Source organism: Microcaecilia unicolor, chromosome 8 (genome assembly GCF_901765095.1).
Source record: "Microcaecilia unicolor chromosome 8, aMicUni1.1, whole genome shotgun sequence".
Classification (NCBI taxonomy): Eukaryota; Metazoa; Chordata; class Amphibia; order Gymnophiona; family Siphonopidae; genus Microcaecilia; species Microcaecilia unicolor.
This window is the reverse complement of record NC_044038.1, coordinates 97326793-97343841: the sequence shown is the minus strand read 5'-3', so window position 1 is coordinate 97343841 and position 17049 is coordinate 97326793.

Below are 17049 nucleotides of genomic sequence, written 5' to 3'. Positions count from 1 at the left end.
ATCGAGATATTGTAAATCAGTGTGCAAGGCAGTGCTGATGGTCAGAGTAATGGTAGGGAACATTGAGAGAGATTTGTAACTGCTAAAAGAAAGGGTGCCTTAACATGTTTGTAGAAATTATTGGTCACATCTCATTTGGACCTCTGTCACCTGTAGAGAGGGTAATTCCAACTACTTTCATCTGAATCATTTTCTGTGCAGGCAGTGCTGTCCTGCTGATAGATATGGGTGTCAGTGCATATTTTCTATAAATGTCATTTCATGCTCACCTGTAACCACTAAAGAAGGAGGTACCAGAAAGTGTGTGTTTGAAGGTCGTAGTTCTGAAAATACAATGGTAAACAAAGGTTTAAGTTATCATGCATTTAAATTCACATACAAAGAACTTTAGAACATAAGATAAGCCATGCTTAGTCTGACATAGTTCCTTCAAGCTCAACATCCTGTTTCTTATTTTGGCTTGTGTGGGTCACAAGTACCAGCAGATCTCAAAATATAGATTAATTTTTTCAAAGCCCATTCCAAGGAATCAATGATGGCTTTCTCAAGTCTACTTGGTTAATCATTTTAATGGACATTTCCTCCAGGATTTTAGTCACCTTGATCACATCCTCCAGCAAAAGATTCCACAGTTTAATTGCATAGTGGGGGAAAATAATTTCCATGGTTTGTTTTCAATCTGTTGGCTGTTAGTTTTATGGAATGTCCTCTAGTTTTGGTGTTCTTTAAAAGGATAAATTTACTGTTTAATTTAATTACAATTTGTATATCATTGTTAAATAAACCAAATCACATTCAAGGCGGTTTACTACCAATGCACTCTGACAATACGTGGCGTAAACAGTCACCTGGGCTACCCTTTCTAAAAACTGGCTTACATTGGCTACCCTCCAGTATTCTGGTAGAATTCTTGATTTTAAACATAAAATACATATTACTCATAATAGCTCTTGTACTTTAGTTCTATAAGTATTTTGGGATGTATTTCATCCAGTCCAGATGATTTGCAACACTTTGGTTTATCAAATTGCTTATTACGTCTTCCAGGTTTACAGAGATTAGTTTCAGTACCTCCAGCTTAGCCCCAATAAATACCATTTCTGGCCAGGATATCTCCCATACCTTCTTCACTGAAGTGACAGCAAAGTACTCATTTAGTAACTCTGCTATGTCCTTTTCCTCCCTGAGTGCCCCTATTACCCCTTGATCAACTAGAGGTCCAAATAATTCTTTTACCGGCATCTTGCTTCTAATGTTCCTTAAGCAGTTTTCATTATGTGTTTTTGCCTTCCTTTCACCTTTTCTAATATGGTAAATATATCTGGTCTGGGCTTCTATGTTGGTAATTTTGAACAATATCCATTTGATCTTTGCAGCTGCTCCTCTAAGTTTCTTTTAATTATACTTTTATTATACTCTTCAATTAATTATTCCAGGATCAATGCACAACACTAAAAGTATTATTGAAATGGGTATTGTAAAATTCAAGGCAGTGATGGAGACAAAACCAGTGACAGAATTCAAAAATGCAAAGGAGAAAAACAAAGGATCCCTACATGCAAAGACAATGAAAAATAATATAAAAATAAAAGCTTAGCACTGCTTAGATGGTAACTCCAGTAGCTGGGAAGCATGTCCAGTGCCGGGCAGACCTTTACGGAATGGTAGATCTGGATGGGTTGGAGGGGGCTTCAACAGCAACTCCAGTAGTTGGGGAAATAAGGCCAGTGCTTCTATTGTTTGCATCCCCAAAAATGGCAAGGATAGATCAAGATCAGGTATGCGTATTTTATATCACATCATGTCATATGCTATGAGTGTCTCTCAGAAGAGGAGGGGAAGACATCTTGAGGTTGATAGAGAGTAAAATGTTGCCAGTTTAAAACACTGTTGGATTGTTACTTTAAATCGGGTATTCACTATGAATGTGATTATAATGCAGCCAAAATTATAAAACCACTCTTCCAAGGTGGTAGGTGAGACTCTGGCAGCCTTATTGGGCAAACTGGATGGATCGTGTGGGTCTTTATCTGAGGTCATCTACTCTGTTACTATGTTTCAAATATATAACACTTTCTTTTCTTGGGCTTGTTAAAAGTTACTCACAATTTACATGACTAAAATAATCCACATACTTCTACTCACATTGTGTAGATTCATTCCAAGAAGCAGATGTAGGTTTGTAGAGCCAACACCACAGGTATTTTTTTGCATTTTCAAAACAATGTGAGTCATTTTCCATGAGAAAAGTATCAAGACATTAATCTGCTGCAAGTGGTAACTGCTGCTTTCTCATGAAACATTTTTCAAAAGTGCCTTTTGTAGGATTTCACATTCCCACAAACATGACATAACACATATGAAATACAAAAGATGACCTACATTTCAAAAAGATAAGATATAGAACTTCATAGTCCTTTTCTTTCCTGGACACTGTGTTTAGCAATAGGCTTTCCTTCTTGCTATTAACAAGATTAAACACTCACTTGGTAGCTGTTCAGTTGGTGTATTTGGATACAATGTTTTATATAGCCACAATCCTGAAAATAAAACAGATACAATTTGATTAATTCCATATTAAAAAAAAAGTTTGAGATTGCATTCAAAAAAATTGTGGGACAAAAACAGAGGATCTCTTTATAAAAAGAGGATGAAATGAAACCTTAAATAGCCTTAAATAGTGCAGAAATGGGTATAACCTGCAATGAGCAACAAGTACCAGTCCGGCCACTTTGTTGGGAATAGACTGGTTGGACTATACAGGTCTATATTGTTGCCTCTGCTCACTTCGACCATCTAATGTTAAAATGTTCTGGAAAAGGGATCACTTGCAGGGCACTTGTAGCGATACAGAATGAGCTATATGATAGAAAGTCAGACTGAACTAATGGGAAAAATTATCACTGTGTGAACTTTAATAAGTTTTTTTTTTTTTTTGCAAATTTGGCAGCATTTCTATACCTGACTGCTGTAGTCTATCTGATTATAGAATTTAAAAGGAAATCTATGCAATTCGATACTATGATGGGTAGAATGGCTCGGTTTAAAGCTTAAATTACATGCATGGATTTACACCAGCTCACTTCGACCATCTAATGTTAAAATGTTCTGGAAAAGGGATCACTTGCAGGTCACTTGTAGCGATACAGAATGAGCATATGATACAAACACTGTATATATTTCATTATTATCATATTATTATCCTCTGTTTTATTTTTTATGGTATATTTTAATGATTTTTTGTCATAATTATATATTTTTTGTCATAATTATTGTTTTAAGAAGGATTATTCTTTTATGTTTTAAGAACCCCTGAAGAAGGCAAGGGTGCGGAAACATGGCCCGTGTTGGGGTTTAGTTTGTCAGCAAATAAACATGTGATTGATCACTTTGAAGACTGTGGTTGTCTTCTTTCGCCTTTCTGGATTATCTCTAAAATGCCATCGTTGGAGCAGAAGCCCCAGCTTTTACAGCATATTAATAAAGTAATTTCAGAGAATTTATTACAAGAATAACAATGTTTTCCTTTTATTTGGGAACAGACATTTACTTGGTATACAACAGACAGGACCCATTATTGAACTTCCCATAGGAGATAACAGTGATTTCAAGTTGTGATATAGAAGAAAATGTATTCATAATTCTTCAGTATTGCCTACATATAAGGAGTTGCTCTTTTGGTATAGTCCTGGGTAGCAGTCTATGTACATGTGAGTGCTCACCTAAATCTGTTGGTGGTGGGAACTTCAGAGATACATCTGGTTCTGAAAAGAAAGTGGATACCTTAATTAAATACATCTGACATAATTTCAAGAAAGTTCAGGTTTTGATGATTTCTCTACAAGAGATGGAAAATTGTGATATTCATAGATCGCTTGGATCTCTTTACACCAGTGGCTTTCACTCTCAAACTAATTAAAAAGTATAAAATCTAATTTTATTAAACTAAATACATTAAGGACCACATTATATATATATATGGCACCTATATGTATCCCTAAACGTATTCTATAAAATGTACACGTATTATACAGAATACACTCAGTCGATGTAGGCATGCTTAAATTTACACATACTCATTTACGCCAACAAAAACTTGGTGTAAATCCCAGTGCGTAGATTTAAGTGCACTGGCTCATATTCTGTAAGTATGCGTGGAAACGTTGGAATGCCCACAAATCACCCATAAACACATCCCTTTTGAGCAGAGGTAGTATGGAGCTGCAGAGTGAATGCACTTGGAAGTCAATAAGAGGAGTTTGAACTTTATGTGGAAATGGATAGGGAGCCAATGAAGTGACTTCAGGAGAGGGTTAGTATGAGCGTAGCGACACTGGCAGAATAAAAGTCATGCAGCACAATTTGAACAGATTGAAGGGGGAGAGAGATGGCTTAGTGGGAGATCTGTGAGAAACATGTTTCAGTAGTGTAAGCGAGAGGTGATAAGAGCAGGGGCGTATCTGCGTGGGGCCACAGGGGCCTGGGCCCCCGCAGATTTCGTCCTGGCTCCCCTCCCCGCCATCAACCCTCCCCCGCTGCTTACTTTTGCTGGCAGGGGGCCCCAACCCCGCCAGCCGAGGTCCGACCCGAAGTCTTCATATTTCGTCTTCCTCCGTGGCCATGCTGCAAGGAAGTAATGCTGCAGTGCTAATTCGTTGAATCCAGTTCGGAGTCTGACGTCGCAGCACGTTGTACGCGCGTTACAATGTGCTGCGACGTCAGACTCCGAACTGGATTCAACAAATCAGCACTGCAGCGTTACTTCCTTGCAGCATGGCCACGGAGGAGTCGGAGGAAGACGAAATATGAAGACTGCGGGTCGGACCTCGGCTGGCAGGGGGTTGCGGCCCCCCCGCCAGCAAAAGTAAGCAGCGGGGGAGGGTTGATGGCGGGGAGGGGGGGTGGAGAGAGGCGGCGGTGGGTGGCGGCGGGGGGGGGGGGGGGGGGGAAGGGAGGCAAAATGTGCCCCCCCCTCTCTGGCTCTGGCCCCCCCTACCGCCGGATTCCAGATACGCCCCTGGATAAGAGTGTGGATAAGGCTTCTGATGGTGTGCTCATAAAGGAAGGGATGCATTTTGGTGATATTGCAGAGAAAGGTTTTAGCAGTCTGTTGAATATATAAAAGAAAGAGAATAGGAGTCAAAGATGACCCCAAAGTTATGAGGTGATGAGACAGGAGGATGAGAGTGTTATCCACAGAGATAGAGAATGGGAGAAGAGGAGACGTGGGTGTAGGGAGAAAGATAAGAAGCTCAGTGTTGGCCATGTTAGTTTCAGATGGCAGTGAGACATCCGGGCAGCAATTGTCAGACAGGCAGGCTGAGTCTTGGGCCTGGTTTCCTGCTGAAATTTCTAATGTGGAGAGGGTACATTTGGGGGTCATCAGCATAAAGGTGATACTGAAAACCATGGGAGGAGATTAGAGCACCAAGGGAAGAACTACAGATGGAGAAAGACGAGGCCCCAAGACAGAGCCCTGAGGTACACCCAACTGAAAGTGGGATAGAAGTGGAGGATTCCTTCCTTTGCCACTACAGTGTTATTCTAACAGTCTAAAGACACTGTCCATATTATTTTATAATATTATTTCATACTCACTTAGTAGCTCTGTAGCTGGAATGTTTGGAAAGAAGAGTTCATATATCCATGATGCTGTAAATAAATAAATATATTTTCATTATGAACACGGAAGTGATGTCATAGGGACACTATGAATAAAGTGTGCTAAACAGTTAGGGCTTCAATGCTTGAATGCAGTTTGTGTAATTACATTTTCCACCTCTTTCATAGGAAGTGGCAAGTACACCATCCTAACTATGATTACACTTAAAATGTATTAAGAGAGCCACTTATGTAAAGGTGCCTGGAGCACGTGACTGAAAATCCAGATTCTAGACCTTCTTTACCAAGGGCTCGGGACACACCTAGCCAGTCAGATTTTCAGGATATCCCCAATGAATATACATGGGCTAGATTTGCATGTGTTGCCATTTGTTATATACAAATCTAGCCCATGCATATTCATTGGGGATGGTTCTAGGCCCATTAACTAACCTGTGGCTTTTCTGTTTTTTTGTTGGAACCACTGGCAGAAGAACACAACACTCTGTGAAATGAAGTCATTTACCTAAGCTCTATGAATTAAAATTAAAATGACTCAGAAAATCATTAAAATCAGAGAAGCAACTCATGAGGCCTCTATGCGAGCAAGAACACAATATCAAAATAAGTGTCATGTTACGTCAATGAATATTCCCTTAAGCAGAGCATTCTCAAATACATTTCACCTGTAGGCAATCAGTATAGAGGAAAACTGTAATGGAAAACTTTCCCCCACCACCCACTCCCAAATGAAAGAACCGGTGACCCTTCACCTGCTGGACTAGTAATTATTAATGAATCTGATTTTCCAGAAACTTTTCTGGACCTCTTCAAACCAGCTCAATAGCATTATCTAGCAATAAGAGTGTGATTTTTACAATAATCCACTGAGTGGAAGAGGCCAAATAGGAACGTATTCAGGTGTGAATTTACAGACAAGTAGATGCCTATTTCATTATAAAATACCAGAGTATAATTTATCTAACGTGCATCTCCACTGCAGCCGAGACATCTACACTAACCCTAGAGCTGGTATAGATGTCCACATACATGAATTACAGTATTATGTAATCTACGTCTTTGTGTGCTGCACTCATGCTTAACTTCCACCCATTCACATGCCCACCATCAAAGTATGGGCCATCATTTTAACACAATTACATTTAAATGGGTCATAAGAGGACAACTAATATGTCTATGAATGGTTGTGTACTGTACTGCTCAAAGTGTGCCCACCCTTATGCCATTACCACCACTGCTCTTGAAAACTTGTCACAATTTGGCAATCACAGAAGATGATCTAAGTTTTCTCTAGTATCTGCATCGTATGCTAGCCTGCAACATTACTATTCTGCAATAATCTTTGGCAGTTATCCATATTTCCAAAAATAGGATTTAATGCTCACTTGATGAATCTGCTGTCTTTGGATGGAAAATGTTAAATATCCATGTTCCTAAAAATAAAGTAGAGATGTTAGCAAATATATTTGGTGTCTTAAAACCATGGTGAAATGAATGATTGGAATATATATCTTCAATTTTCTTCTGACATCTGTCATACTATTGGCATTTGCTAGTTCATGGAGGAACAACATACTATAGAAAACCTTACTAGGGATACATATTTGGTAATGTTATGCAATGCATATGGAAGAGGTTTGTGAATAGTTGCAGGGCATATGGAAAGTTTTATTGAAGTCTGTGAACATGAACAGGTGGTTTAACCTCTAAACACAGGGCCAGACACACCCAGTAAGCACGGCAAGAGGACACTGACATATGGGGGACACAAAGGTTTCTGTAACTGCCCTTACCTGTTACGCCAGCCCTCCTGGAATGCTAGAAGAGGCATTAGATCAGATTCCTGGCTGATTACCCACCCCTCGCTTGTTCTACTTCTGCCTCCAGGACAAGCACAAAGCACCCATGCGAAGTTTTTGGGAGCCTTCCAGGCTATATATTCACAGAGGGCCTGCTTGACCCTTTCCCTCTGATGAGTTCTGTTTAAGAAGAATGCTGCACTAGTGGCAGAGGGGGGAGGGGTGATCTTGCATGGGTGTGTGGGATGGGAGGGGAGGGGAGGGAAGAGAGAAGGTACAGTGCTCATTATTTAAGAATGCATTGAGTGGCACTCATCCCAGCACAAATCCCCGTTAATATCATTGTTTATATCTTTACATAGTAAAAAAAAACGTAGCCACACACAGGAGAGGATAAAAAGATTAGATGGGCATTATGGGCTATATTCCCTATTGTTCTATGGTTCCATTTTTTCACCTGGTTTTTAATCCATGAGATCTCCTTTTCTTACTGCATGCTAGAGAAGTGAAGAGAGAAGGGTCAATGCAAGACTGAGGTGGGAGTGTGAAAGAGAGGAGGTAATGGTTAACGAGTAGTTGGAAGAGTGAAGAAATGTGAAAGGTTGATGCTGGATGGGGAAAGGTGAGTGGGGTTGAAGCTGAACAGATATGTAGAAATAAAGAAGAGGAGAGGAGGGGAGAGAAAGGGAGATGACAGTGCCAATTTATAGATTGTGGGGTGGGAGTGTCATACACCCTTGCACCTGCCTCGGCTATGCTCCCTGCGCTATCTGACCCTCACAATGCATTCTCCATCTGATTATGCAGACATCCCTTGTTATTACTGTCAGGTGAGGAGTATAAAGGCTAACTTCCTGAAGTAGATTACATGATTGGAGCTACTGATTCAGGCAGATTTTGACCTGCGCCATCCACAAAGCTGATCAACAACTGAAAAGAGAGTTTTATAATGGCCTCATACGAACTTGAGCCCAAGAAACTAATTCTATGGCTGTGGCCATTGATGCCACTACTGGTCTATAGTCTCACAATACAGGAGCTACCTTGATTCTACAACAGGATGGCAAAATTCCAAATTGTAACTCTTTCATATCACAACCAGAACCCACTGACTGGATATGACTTAGTCCATTCCTCAACAAAAAGAGACAAAATTGCCCACTATTTGATCTCTCAAAGAATGAACCCTAATTCCTTCATTGCGAACAGCATGTGGAACCAGTAGGTTGAAGACCTTAGACTGCCCTTTTCCTTCTCCAAAAAAGGAAGAGGAATGCACTGAAAACTTGACCGCTGAATAAACCTAGAACACCCAGTCTGTATTTTCTGTTGTCCCTAAATCTTGCTCTGGAAGCTGGTTGATGTGTAAAAGACTTTGGCTTGTCTCCAGGCAATCTTTGAAATGTGAGCTCCCAAAGCACTTGAATAACTTCTCCAGATCCATACGTAAGTTTATCTGTAAAGGGAAGTCAGCTAAGGTGAGTTTTGGAAGCTGTATCTGCTAAACAATTTCTAAGCCATAACCGTACTCTTAGCAGAGTTTTGGTAAAGAGCACCTGCTCTGAGCATCTTTAAATGCTTCATGCTGTGGGGCTGATCCATTTCTTACTAACAATAGAAATCTGGCTCATTGTCTTCTCAAACACTTAGGCATAAAGGGGTAAACTGGTACTAACGAGCATCTTTCCAAACTCTGTCCTGGGGTTCAACGGACTCCATCAGGTCAGGAGAAACTCACAGATAAATGAAGGATGTCTCACCAAACACTTCAAGAGAACCACAGGGGCTGCCCTCTTGATCCATGATATCTAGAGACTCACTTAGACAAGAGGAGCAGTTCTCCAATACGCCATGCTGGCCCTGCAATAAACTCAGTATTTGGAGCACTCAGCCTAGGCGGCCTCCATCAGAATGAATATGAAATTCACCCAGGTATCCAACTTGCAAAGAAAATCAAGCCCGGGAATGTGGCCTAATGTGGCTGGAACAGGTGAACTGCAGTGTCATGGAACTAGGCACGGAACTTCTCGGAATCAATATCTAAGTCCCATCAAGCTCCCTTGGGATCAAATGTAAATTAAAGGAAGACTCACCCCCTTATTCGTTTAGCATAATTAGCTGTTTTATAAGCTGCTCACAATGCTTCTCCAAATATAGAACGAGACTCCAATAAGTTATCCTCTAGCACCAAGCAAACATGTTTAATTTTTTTATTTCTATCTTTTTATATGAGCTAATCCTAGAAATGTCTATCAGGACCACCATGCTGCACTGGTTATCAGCTCTCCAGCTAGCCCAGGAGTCCACATCAAGCACCAGTCTAGGAGCTGCACAGCAAACACTCACAATCTGCTTTTGATAGAGAAATACTGAGGATCTGTATCTGTATGGTGCCCTAATAAAGTGGATCACAAAAGTCTTTGTTTTCAGTCTCCATCTGCTGGTCCGGTAAGGACAAGGAAAGATATGTTTGTGTTCATTTAGGCATCTTCAGTGTAGAAAAGGCACAAAAACAGTACAGGGGATGCAAGACAAGCCAGGGAAGGGGTGGGAGAGTACTAGGAGATGCCTTGCCTTCCCACTGTTTATATAAACACCTATTCTTCCTTTTTTATATCAGGGATGTTTATGGGTTAAAACCTAAATTCATAAGCCCTATTTATTTGAAGAATTTCAATTAGGAATCATTCTACCATCTCTTTCAGTGTAACAACTGGGTGATTTTCAAAAGCATACAGTACAGGAATAACATCTACTTCTGGTTCAGCATTGTATAAGATAATTATATTTACATTTTTGTTCCCTTTTTCTTCTACTTTAAACTTGTATGACTGATCTTGGTCTACCTCTTCATTGATGTTACTTTCTACACTTTTAAAAGGTTAATATTGTAAAGTGCTCTGACCTGTTCATCAGACAGAACGGTACAGAAAATCCTTAATACACAAACAAGCTAAATATCCTTCTATTATGCAGCTTCCCACTATTAGTTGTGTACATCAACCAGCAGGTGGAGATAGAGTATAGAAAACAGAGCTGAGACATATCACAGTCTACTTCCTCAATATCTTCTATCTCCACCAGGTGGATGGACACAATTTTCAGCCTCTGGTTCTGAGTGCTTTGCTCCTGGTTCAGTTTGTCCTTAGTTGAGCTTGCGGGTGGCTTGATTCTGTAGAGTCATATGTCTACGGGGAATCTTCTGCTGAACAACTCTAGCAAAATATCCATGCAAGGCAAAGAGCCACACTTCAAGCAGATCATTCCCCAATATGAGTTATCCAGCTCAATCAGATCAGAGTGATCAAGTTCCAAGGTCAATATTGCTATAGCAGGGGACAAAGACATTGATTGCATGTGTCCACTTTACCTTTATCCACGTCAGGAGGAGGCACTGGAAATTGTATTTCTGGAAAGAAAATGGATAAATTACTGAAGAACATGTGTGATATTTTAATTCTAAAAAATGGAGATTCTGGTTTGAACTAAATTTATTTACTGCAGCTTTCTTTATTGCATTATCACCCACATGGGTTGCTGTCATATGGAGTACCTCAAGGATTGATACTGTCATCAATTCTGTTTAATATCTACCTCAAACTAGTAGCCCCAGCTGATTCGATCAATAGATTCCCAATGATAACTCTATGCAGATGATGTGCAGCTATCATGCCCATTGAACCAGATTTACCTACAGCCCTGATACACTGAGTACCAGTTTAACAGCAATTTAAGAATGGGCTAACACAACAGACTTACCTGATCCCAAGTAAAATTGAGTTCTTGTGGATCTTTAACATTTTTATTCCTATGGGCCCTGCTGCAGATAACTTGAGCTAAGCTTTAGTAAAAGACCCCCTGTAAGTGGTTACATACCTGACATCAAAATCTTTTCTGGAAGTTACAACCTCACTCTTAAATGCAAGTCAGAAAACTTAGAGTACAGCTAGACTCGACACCTATGCTGATCCTCCAAATCCAAGCAATCTTGAGGAGCTGCTTTCATTATCGTCGACAATGTCTGTACAGTGCCTCTCTACGTACACTGAGAAGGCACATCTTGTAACAAAGGTTTCAAACTATGATAACATCAAGACTAGATTACTGAAATGCACTCTATATTGGTCTAACTATATAAGGTCTGCATCAGCTCAAATTGATTCAGAGAACTGTAGCAAGACTGATAGAAGGTTGGAAGCAATGCGATCATATCTCACCATTTAACAAAGCATCACTGGCTAACTTTGCAATAAAGGGCTAATTTAAAACTCTGTCTGATCATCAAGGACTTTAAAGGAAATGGGCCAGAATACTTGCAGAACAGGATCTCCATCTATCACGCTCCAAGATTGCTAAGGTCCTCCAAGGAGTATTCCGAATGACAGCTTCTCTAAAGTCCATCATGCAATGTAGCACCTGCCAAAAAACCTGCACAGGAGTAGCCCTCACACTTTGGAATTCACTCCTGAAAGGCTTCATCAGTGCATAACAATCTCTACTTCAGGAAGTAGGTGAAAGCTTGTCTCTTCTCCCAAAACTTTAAAGGAAGAAGCACCTAATTAGCTAGTCACACAAACCAACAAGGGCTAAAACTGGCTGCAGATACTGTAACAGGACTTGCTTTTGCTACATTAACTGAGATTATATTCTTCCACATTTACACTCCTGTTATTCTCTCTTATTTGTCTGCATACTGTGCCCCCATTTACCCCATGCTTTCTATTAGAACTTGTATTGTGTACTGTGTTGACATTGCAAGTAGCGTAATATGCCTTAATATGTACTGTTATTTCAATATTTTTCTGCTGAAATTGCATATTGCCTATGTCCAGATTTTTCTTCCTTACACCAGCATGAGTGAATTCTTCAGAAAGATGGCAATTAAATCTAACTAATTAAACAAGAAATAAAGAAATACACTACGAACGGAAGACAGGGTAGAACAGCTGCTCTCTAACTATCGACATCATCATTGTTACTGTAGGCTCGATATTCAGCCAATGACAGGCAGCGCATTTGTTGTCTACCGGCGGTGTTAAACCTCGATATTCAATGCCAGGCCACATCCAGCAACTGGCATTGAATTTCTGGGTTTCTTTTGGCTGCTAGAAAGTTAACCAGCTATGCTGATATTGAGCACTAACCGGTTAACTTTTTAGCGGTGAAGATAGGCCTGCTATTTAAGCAGCCTATTTGACTCCCTCAACATAGCCTTTTAGGCATTGAATATTCACAACTAACCGGCTACGTTGCAATATGTAGTCTGTTAGTGGCTAGCCACTAACCAGGATATTAAGCAGTAGGTAGCCAATATCTCCTGCTGAATATCCACAGTTAGGCACTTAAATGCTATTTAATTGACCAGGAGCTGTTAGTTTTGAATATTGGGACCCCTGTTTCCACTTACTTACTGCTATGTCAAGTCATTCCAATAAAAAGCAATAACCCATATGCTTTCCTTTGCATGGGACCAAGGGAGTTTACTGAAATAATAGCTAAAAAATTAATTTTATATATTTATTTATCCAATTGTTGACATACTACCAACATAACATACATGTTAAAGAAAAACAAATCAGGCTCACCAGAGTAAATTGTGCTGAAAGGCCAGAAACCTTTCATGAAAGTATGAACCATTATCTGAGTAGCAGAGTGTGTCTAGTCAGCATGATATTCACATCTTTGAAGAGAATGTACTAGCGCAAAGAAATATGTAAAATACCTGGAGGTATCTAAAACTGTCCATATGTTGTTATTTTGTATAAATTTACATGTTTTTACCCTTTGCTAAGGGGTTCCATAATACAGCCAGTATCCATCATACATTATTTTGCCTATTTCATTGCATGTGACAATTTACTTAAACATATAAACAGGAATCCAATAAAATTTATATGGAAATATGATGTTTGATTTTAACAAAATATTTCTAAAAAGCAAGAAAAAGACCTCAAAATGCCCGACCACTTACTTTCAGTTTTCGGCGGCTTTAACTGGGGGCGTGGTGTTCACCACTGGTCATAAAAACCTTGCTTGGAAAGAATTATTTTAACTTTTAATTTATTTTCAAATTTATTTCCAAAAAGATTTTAGCAATTGTGCTCTTTTTTACAAAAATGTTTTTTTTTAGATATATTGACAATATCAATGCTATCTTCAAAATTTATTTAGTTCATAAAAACCTTCACTGATTCTCATGAGGTGCTATAAAGCAGCTTTACAAAAATAAAGTCGAGCACTTATCTGTCGCCTCTGGTGAATGTCTTCCTAAAGTCGGCTAATAAATCCAAATAAATAAATAAATTGCTTGTGTCTAGCTTCCATAGCTCTAGACACACGCAGAAATACTTAACAATTTTCCTCCAAAAAACAGCCATCCAAAGAAGCAGAATTCATGTCTTGTGTTAAAAAGCCAGTTTTATCATATTTAAAACTAGTCAAAAGAAGTATAAAAACCCTAATATAAGATTTAAAAAGCATATTAAAAATCATGATAACCACAATATACCAAAGTGCAACAGACAAAATACTACTTTGATAAGTTTTTTTTATTTTAATTTTAATTTTTTTTTACTGTTCACAATTTATGTTTGTTTTCTATCTCTTTCTAAGTTAGCTGGCTTGATGGGCTTTTAGCTCAGTAATTTATACACATTGATTGCATTGATAAAATTTATGATCAGATGGAAATATGTTGATTCATTTTGCTAATTCACATTTGCACAAAGTGACTTTATTTTTATGTATTCTTGTTCATATGATTGGCACTAATTAAATAAGCTATTCTCATTATTCACACTCACTGTTTGCATGCTTATGACACGACCAATTTATGGGCCCTGTTTACTAACCTGCGCTAGTGTTTTTAATGAGTGCTAAACATACTAATATTATAGGTCTTACATGGTTAGCATACCTGCACTAAAAATGCTTAGCGGGCCCTTAGCACATCTTAGTAAACAGGGCTCTAAGGGGATCTTTTACAAAGTGTTGGTAAGCCTAACGTTGCCTTACCAAATGCCAAGTCGGAACTACCACCAGACCTACGTGGCCGCCGGTGGTAGTTCTGCCCCAAGTGTGCACCATTTCCGGGGAACCCCCACCCCCCCCATAGATGTTGTGCAGCAGTAACCGGCTGTAATCGGTTACTGCCAGATTACAGCGGGAGCCCTTATGCCACCTCAATGGTTGGTTGGGTTCCCAGCCACATATTTGCTTGGGTCTTTTTAACTGCTGCAGTAAAACTGGCCCCCGCCGCCAGCGCAGGGCCCTTTTCCTGCAGCTTGGTGAAAGTAATGGTAAAGGACCCCTTATATGTTTTATATGATTATGGTTCACATTGATTAGTATGTAAGTTTGTGTATTAATTATGGTCCACTCCTATTATTTTGAATTGATTGGATATTTATATATTTTATTATTTATGCCTATTTATATATGTGCTAAATGTGACCAATTGAAAGTTTTTACTGGTGCTTTGTTGTCGAAACCGGTCATATTGGGTCTAAAAAGGACTCCTGACTTTCACATCCTTGAAGAACCTTTGTAGTGGTCACTGATTCAGCGACTCGTAGGGGTTATGAGCTACAGTTCCTCCTGTCTCAGGGCTGCCAACCAGTTCTTCAGTTCTAGGGCAGATAGAGTCTTGGTACTGATCATAAGAATGGAAGTACATGTATTGCTATACTGGGACAGACCAAAGGTCCATCAAGTCCACTATCCTGTTTCAAACAGTGGCTAATCCAGGTCACTAATACCTGCAAGATGCCAAAAAGTACAAAACATTTTATGCTGCTTATCCCAGAAATTGTGGCCTTTTCCCAAGTCCAATTTAATAATGGTCTATGGACTTTTCCTTTAGGAAACCATCCAACTTTTTTTTAAAACTCTGCTAAGCTAACCGTCTTTACCATATTTTCTGGCAAAGAATTCCAGAATTGAATTACACATTGAGTGAAGAAACATTGTCTCTGATTCATTTTAAATTTAGCCGTCTTTTCTCTTGCCTCATGAAGCATTTCCTTGACATAGTTCTCATTTTCATGGATACTTTTCAACCTTGCCACCTTCTGTTTCATGAGGGATTCAAGCTTCAGGTATCTTGCACATGGAACCAGCCCTTCTCCCTGGATTCTGCTGTCTGTGGGAGCTCTCCAAGAGAAAGGCATGTGTTTTGACTTGAAATGGCCACAGAAGGTGAGCTCTCCACAGGGAACCAACAAAGGGCAAAATACACAGTGGATCCAAAAAAGTCCTCTCACAGTGAGTGTCTTCCCGAACAAGGTCTTTATTAACAATAGCAAACTTGACCCGACACGTGACGTGTTTCGGCCATGCGGCCTGCGTCAGGGGTCTAATATTTCTGTAGAGAACAATGCCTTGTAGATCAAGTAAAGAAATAGCACTAAAATTGCTAAAAACGATATTATTGTTGAGAATCGCTCTATGGCTATGTAAATAAAACTTAGAAAACCACCGGAAAGGAGATAAATACCGGAAATGGAGATGACATCGCCTGCACGGAAAAAAAACCGCTATACTGCTCAATCAAACGCGATTGGAAAGCGAAACCACTAGAGGGAGTTCGCCCTCACAGAGACAGCAAAATCCAGAAGGCTGGAGAGAAGTGGACAGAGCCTTAAAGGATTAAGGTTAGGAGAGCCCATCACGGAATGGAAAAGGGCATTTCCCTTTTAAGTGGTGGACTAGCTAAGATGGTTCTAGGCCTTCTGAAAGGAAGGGCAGTGCCCAGAACGGATGGGGTTAGGTCACAAACCCACTATAAAATCACTCCCTGGGAGTAACAGTAGAAGGAATGGAGCCTGTGGTTAAATGGAGAAACTGCCTGGAACCGGCTGCAAACCTCACGCAGAGACCCCTAAAAAGAAGTTGGACTTAGGATCAGAAAAAAGATACCTACCCTAAGAATGATCAGAATATGTTCTACAGTGTGTAGGGAACACTGGGTAGATTGAACTGAGACTTGGACTAACTGAAGGAGAATTTCCCCTATAGAATGGTTGATGAAGGCTAGATGAAGCTAATCTGCATAATGGTAGAGCATGAACACTACATAATTTGCATATCATATGATGCCTGGTAGCCTAGTATGTTTATTCATATGAAAAGAGGTGCTAGGACTGGATGACTGGTGGTGGTGATGGTGGTGGTGGGGGTGGTATATGAAAAAGTAATCCTAAGCATAAAGAGGTCCCCTATCCCTGACACTCAGAGTACTAGTTGCTTTTGAAGGGAACCACCTCTGAGCTATTTCTTAAGAGACAAAGCTCTGGTTGGTACTGGATGAGACTGAGTCTTAGGTTGTTACTCAGGACTAGAGATTGCTAGTCAACTATTATTAGGTGACCATTCCAGGGCAGATACTGTTGTTGGACCCCAAGACCTTGTGATACTCTACAAGACTGGGAGCAACTGAGTCCTGGTTATCTTATGTATCTGTGCTTGTAAGTTAATATTAGCTAATAATTTTTTGATAATTTACACAGCAATTAGTTTGCCCTTTCAACTTTGCTCTATAATCATTATTTCTACTATTCACATAAATAATTTTCTAGAAGATTAATAACATAATTACAATTGCTTTCCTATTATAATACAGAGGGTATAT